At 28.7% G+C, this 7615-nt stretch overlaps 1 pseudogene; it reads left to right on the forward strand.

The window, feature by feature from the left end:
* The window catches only part of LOC122133927, a 16957-nt pseudogene extending 11280 nt beyond the window's left edge, over window positions 1–5677 (forward strand).
* The last annotated feature ends 1938 nt before the right edge of the window (window positions 5678–7615 follow it).

A 7615-nucleotide genomic window follows, 5' to 3' on the forward strand; every position in this document is an offset into this window, starting at 1 on the left:
GGGCTGCAACAACTAATCAATAAATAATAAAAAAATAAATATAAATGTTAATAAAATATAAAATATATTCTAACATTTAATATTTAAAAAATCATAGTGTATGACTTTGAAGAGCATTAAATGAATTGGAATGAAATGTTTCTTATGCAACTAATCAATAATAAATAGTACAGTTATGTAACAACATTTAAATAAAATCTAAATATATTGCTATATTTTATATATAAAAAAAAAAAAAAAAAAAAAAAAAAAAACAATTTAAGGTTTTAAAAGCATTAAAATTATTTGGAGCTAGCTGTGTATTATACTAAAGCAAAGTAAAAAAAAATAGTGTCACATTGCAAAAGAGTGTTAGACTTAATTTTCTTTATACAGTTTTATCTCAGATTATGACTTGGATATTTCTGTTATATTGACCCATAAAGTCTTTATGTGAAGCGGTTGGGCTTTTAATTCAGAGCTGACAGAGGAGTTCTGTTCAACAGTTTTTTTTATTAATCTCAGGTCATAAAGCTCATGGTTACTACTGTGTGTTATGTGTGTCCTTGCGGGTGGTGTGTGGTCTGTGGGGGGGGTCGGGTGTGCCTAGTCTGGCAGGAACCGGCACAGAGCGGCTGGCCTCAGTGAGCTGGAGGTGGTTGAAGCATGAGGGATGGTCATGAAGACTGTCTATAGAAGGCGTATAACCAGGTGTGGGAGGAGTGTTACAGTCAGGTCCTGTACCTGCCCGGACAGAGCCGCTACACCCGAGCAAATCTGGCCAGCAAGAAGGACAGAATCGAGTCTATGGAGAAGAAACTGGAGGTAAGATCATTAACTTCACGATGTGTTCTGCACACATTCCTTTTTGTCCAGTACGAATGCCTGTTTGCTAAATAGAACAGAGTTCAGTAATGTTGAGTGTTTTTGGTAAAATCACTCCGAGTCTTTTTGACCTTCTTCTAAAGTCACCTCCCTACAATCTAAACCACTTGTCACTCTGTGTGTGTATATGATGTTTTTATGTAGGTAGTATATTATATGTCGTATAGTTATGTTATATATAAATGTGTGATTTTTTTTTATTTTCTTTAATAGAGGTATTTTATATATATCTTAGGATCGTTTATGCTTCTTAGCAATCCCTTGGTATTGCTCTTAGACTTTGTATTTAATGAAATATTTATTCTTAGTGCTCTTCAAAGTAATCTGTTTTTGTGTATGTGGTTATATATCCTCACTCACTTCCTTTTCTTTTAAAGAATGGTATATTTTTTTCATTATTTTAAATTCTATTTTAATTATTTATTCGTAGTGCTCTTAAAAGTCAGCAGTATGTGTTTCCCATCTCTTTTATTTGTTATTTTGTTTAAATGTATATTTTATTTTATTAACGTGTTTATGTATGTATGTTATAATATGTATGTAGATTTTAGGGATATTAAGTGTGATTTTTTGTTGTATTTTTATATATGTTGTTATAGATAAAGTTAGAGGTTAGTCTTAGCAGTCGTGTGGCTTAGACTTGTGTAATTTATTAATAGTATTCTTAGTGCCTCTTCAAAGTACTGTGTTTGTGGTATATATTATCTTATCCTCCTATTTTTTGTTAATAAGTTTATATTTTTTTCATTATTTTAAATAGTTGATTTTTAATTATGTATTCGTAAGTGCCTCTTAAATTCCTTCAGTAATGTGTTATCCCCATCTTTTTAGTTTTATTTTTTTTAAATGTATATCGTTATTTGTTTATCATAACTTTTATTATTTGTTTTATTTTTATTAATTCGATTTAAACGTTGCTTAACATACTTTATTTTTGTTTGTGTCTGGTTAATGGTGGGAACTTTATTGTCTATTATTCTTTTTTTCATATATCAGATTCCATGTTTTATGTTTTTTTATTGAATGTCACCAAATCACTTTATTTCTTCTAGTGTACGATCTGTTGATTCTGATCCGTTCTTGGATGGCTTTTAGAAGTCAGATGGAGATTCCCTTGATCTTTGGTCCATCTTTATGTTTTACATGCTCAATGTGTTATCATTTCTTGGCAATTCTTGTTAATTTTTTTAATCTTTTTTGGTGTAATAACAATCATTCTATAATTTGCATTTTTGAGTATAACAGATGTTACATGTTCAGTTTCAGAAATTACTTAACTTGCTCTTAAAAGTAAGCACAAGTCGTGTAGAATCTTGGCATAATTAAAACCAGCCAAGATAAAACCATAGATACAATCTATATGAAGTTCTTTGCTGATTTAATGAGGACGGCTCTAAACATCGATTGGTCAACCAAGTAAGACAGAGTATTTGCCTGTCAGTTTCAGGAGGAACGCACACAGGGCAGAGCTGTCAGCTGCATATAGACACGTCAAACAACTTGTACAAATCACTGATTTGCTGTTCATTGCATCCCGATGGGAACATGTGGCAGTGACTTGGAGTCCAATCACCAGCAGCACGTTTCAGAGACGCAGGAAGCGGCTCTCATTTTTCTGAATTCAGCAGCATTGCACATTTTATCGGCATGACCTCACCGAGGTTCACACACACACCACACCAGTGACAGCCTTCGTAGAGCACGAGTTGTTTCAGTTATTACTTTATTATTATTATATGTGATGGGTTACTACTACACTATTTGATTATGTAGCCATTTTCTTGTTACGGTCATTTTCGTATTGTTTGTGGTGGGGTTTGTTTATTTTTTTTTAGAAATTAGCATGGTAACAATTGTGGTTTTTATTTTATCGATTAATGTAATATTTTAAAATTGTTTAAACTATTAATTTTAGTTAGTACACGTTTTGACGGCAAAATTGTATAATTGTCTAATTCAATACGAGAAATGATAATATCAATTAAAAATATTTGCTTGTAGTACTTCCACAGTGGATATATGATGGGCCGTCTCATAACTATCTCGTTTCTTCATTACGTAGTTAGGGGGTTAGATGCTAGGTTTTATATATTGAAAAGGACGTTATTATATTTCCTTCGCAACTCCGGAGTTTACCTGCTCTATAAATGTTTAGAAAAATTTTGTTAATTATATGTTCTTGCAACTACATCAGTCTGCCAGCATTCAAATATTATGTTGACTGCCATTTAAATTTATTCGGAGAATACGTTAGATCTATAGCATTGATCTATTTATTCTTAATTATTAATAATATTATATCCTCCCCTTTTACAATCATGGATATAAAAGTAGTAGATAATGGTAATATTTTATGAATAAAAAAAGTAATGTCTCTTTTCATAAATTCACATGATTCAATAGTTTTATGTATGTATATCCTTTCAGTTACATTTCTAAGCTGATCTGCTTGGTCTTATTTGTTAACTGGCTGACTGTCATGTCACCGGACCGTTTGGTCTGATTGGTAGTTTTCTTCTCCATCACTGATCTCGTCATTAATTTCTCGGCTGGTCTGAGATGTTTTAAATGATGAGAGTGCCCCAGTCAGGACCTTCAGCTGGCAGCGGGGACTCCTTGACTGGACTTGTGGCCAGGCGCTCAAAAGAAACATATCCAAGTATACATTTCAGAATTGTTTGTTTTAAATAAAAGGCCAGTAGACGTGGCGGTGTGTTTTCTCAACATTCTTGTATGAAGCGTTTGAGGTTTATTGGTTTTTTGTCATCCATCTAGATATCACTTTGTATTTATCCATTTGTTTTTAGTATATTTTTTGACATGAGTACACTGATACTTGCGTTAATTGGAAATGTCATTGATCACGATTATACATAATCGCGTATGGTTTCAATATTTCATGGTTGCTTAGTTGATCTGTAGGCAAAATTGAAATCCTGGTTTTTCTCAGACCCCCCATCACAACATGACAAAGACAAGAGCGCTGTAATGAAACGATTTTAACTGAGTCGAAAGCGTGTCATTGTTGCATATTAGTTATTTTATATTTCATAATATTTATTAGGCCTCTTAAGAGTCCTTTGGCCTTTTGGGTGAATTTTGTTTGTTTTAAGATAAAAAAATGTAATTTAGATATATGTCATATAAATATATGTATGGTCTTCATTTATTACTTTTTTGCTTCCCACATTAATTTCCTAATTTTATTTTTATAGTTGTCCATTTACCTTTTTTACATTTAGTTTTTGTTTGTATTATCCCTAAGTGGTACTATTTTCATTTTGTAAGATAGTTTTAGTTAAAATGTTAATTTTGTAATTTTTAACTCATGCATATCTTTCTCTTATATATTTAAATTCTGTCCATCAGTGCAAAAAAAACACAAAAAAAAAACAGTTTCCTATTTTCAAGCACAGTGATCAAACAAAACCCTGGGTATCAGGTAACAGGTAGTTTCAGACTCTAAATTTTATGAGTGATTAAAACCACACGAATGTGTCATTGTTAAACATTGCCATGATTGCATTTGTAACGGTTTCCCTCATTTGGTGTGTTGTTGACAGATCAACAGGGGTCACATGACCACAGAGGCCAAGCGTGCGGCGAAGATGGAGAAGAAGATGAAGATCCTGCTGGCATGCTAAATCCGTCACGGTGGGCCATGGGTCTGCCTCAAACAGCTCAGTGAAGTCGGGGATCAGGTGAAACAGGCTCCACGCGGAGCTCCACACCTTCCAGGAGCTGAAGAAACAGGAAGACCACGCCATTCCACTCCAGACAAGAGGTCAACAGCTCTAACTCTAACTCTATTAGATGTTTGGATCATGATCAATGAACAAACTAGCTGTCTATCTATATATCTAGTTCTAATTTCTAAGTGTCCACTAAACTATTAAATGTAAATATTCTAAAACCGTATTATATAATTTAATGGTTTGTTTTTGGGTTTTGTAGAAGTTTTATTGTATATATTTTTATTTTTTTTTAAAAATTAGCTTTATTTACATTTTTTAGTTTGTTTTGTGGTTAACAAGTATAATCTTTTTATGAAAGTCTTCGTGCCTTTTTACTGTTAATATTTTTTTTTTTGTTTTTCTTTTAAAATAATAATACTACTAAAATACATTTTTTTATATATATCTATAAATAATAGTATATTATATTAGTATTATATACTATATATATATAAGAGAGAGAGAGATAATAGAGAGAGTATTACTATATATTTAAAATTTTAAATTTTAATTAATATTTTATTTTATAAACAAAACCAGGGGGTAAATATTATTAGTAAAAACATATTTATTGACTAATTTTTATTATTTTTTATTTTTTAATGCTTTTGTGTTTTGTCGAGGGTTTATATATTGGGTATATAATATAGTATTTATTTAAAATTTCATATTATTTTAATTTCTTTTTTTTTCGCTTATACACTGTGTGTACAAGTATTCTCACTTTTTGTGTGTGTGGTTAATTGTTTTGCTACTGCTATATAATGTGTTTCTGTATGTATATATATATGTGTGTGTGTGTGTGTGTGTGTGTGATGTGTGTATGTCCATATATATATATATATATATTATATATATATTATATATATATATATATAATATATATATAGATATATATATATAAATACACTTATAATATAATATAAATGTAGTATATATCTGTTAATATTTGTTGTTTCTGTGCAGGCCCTGAGAGAGGATTGTCCGAGAGACAGCAGGACAGAGAAAAGAGCTGCAGCAGAGATTACGGGCTGACGCTGCCTGCTGGAGAAAACAGACGCCTCAAGCATAAGTTCTGAACGTGACATTTATCCCAAACACTCTCTGCTCCTCCTGTAGTGCTGTTTTATGTGCGCAGCCCGCTATGTGCATAAGCTTTTTACTTCGTCTGGCTCCCTGGTGCTTCCGCTAGCTTCTGTTCACAAGTGACCAGGCCGGAATTTCTATTCTCACACAGTCATTTTGTTTTTTAATGTTTGTCTATATTGACCTCGTAAGTGTAAACATCGCCTGGTTTTGCAGTATGGTTTTACCCCGTGTCAAGGCCCTTTTTAGGTTTGTGTTGAATGATGAGAAGCTCATTTTCAGGTGTAAATTGGAATGACTTGCACTAAAAAATGGCCATCATGGGGGGGGGGGATTCAAAAATAAATAATCTTGAGTTGGATCTGAGGCTCAGATTGCAATGGGGTGTTTAGAACGGAAAGCTAGCAAAAACCCCTTCACACACAAAGGTGCAGGGTCAATTTGTTTTTTGTGTGTTTTTTGGTTTTTTGTTTACACAACACAGGGGGCAAATATTTATAGTACAACATATTTTATGTTACTACTTATTATTATTTTTTAGTTTTTTTGGTTGTGAAATTTTGGCACAGGTTTTATATTTTATATTATATCTATATAGATATCTACTATTAGATATAGTATATATATATATATATATAGATAGATATATCTATATAAATCCTATATATTATAATACATAGCATATATATAAATTGAATGCCTTTAAAAAAATAAATATATAATAGTATATAATTGCCCTTTAAAAAATAAATAAATATATATATAACTATTACATGCGCTTTAAAAAAAAAATAAATAAATATATCTATAATGCCTTTAAAAAAAATAAATATATATAATGCCTTTAAAAAAAAAAATAAATATAGTATATATAATGCCTTTAAAAAAAAAAATAAATATATAATGCCTTTAAAAATATATATATATATATATATTAATGCCTTTAAAAAAAATAAAATAATAAAATATATATATGATATATATATAATTCCTTTCCCAAAAATAAATATATATATATAATGCCCTTTAACAAAAAAATAAATATATATAATGCCTTAAAAAAAATCTCATATATAATGCCTTCCCATACCTACTATATACACTACATATATAATATATAAAATATATATATATCTATAGATAATATCAGGCCTTAAAAAAATAATCTATATATATATACATGCCTTTTAAAAAAATAAATATATATATATATATAATGCCTTTTTAAAAAATAAATAAATATATATATATAATGCCTTTAAAAAAATCAATAAATATATATAATGCCTTAAAAAAAATAAATATATATATATATAATGCCTTTAAAAAAAAAAAAAATAAATATATATAATGTTTAAAAAATATATATATATATATATAATGCCTTTAAAAAAAAATAATATATAAATATATTATATATATATATATATAATGCCCTTAAAAAAAAATAAATTATATATATATATAATGCCTTAAAAAAAAAAAATAAATATATATAATGCCTTTAAAAAAAATAAATATATAATGCCTTTTTAAATAAATATATATATATATATATATATATATATATATATATATATATATATATATATATATATATATAATGCCTTTAAAAAATACATATATATAATGCCTTTTAAAAAAAATAAATATATATATATAAATGCCTTTAAAAAATAAATATATATATATACTGCCTTTAAAAAAAGAAATATATATATAATTCCTTTTAAACCAAAATAAATATATATACAATGCCTTTAAAAAAGAAAGTATATATATAAGATCTAATGCCTTTTAAAATATATATATATATATATATATCTTAATGTATGTATATGTGTATATATTTTTTCTTCCTCTCCTAAAAACCAATAAAAAAAAAAATCAGTTACTAGATTTACAAGCTTATGCTACATGTAAAAGTGTTA

This window comes from Cyprinus carpio, chromosome A17 (genome assembly GCF_018340385.1).
Source record: "Cyprinus carpio isolate SPL01 chromosome A17, ASM1834038v1, whole genome shotgun sequence".
Lineage (NCBI taxonomy): Eukaryota > Metazoa > Chordata > Actinopteri > Cypriniformes > Cyprinidae > Cyprinus > Cyprinus carpio.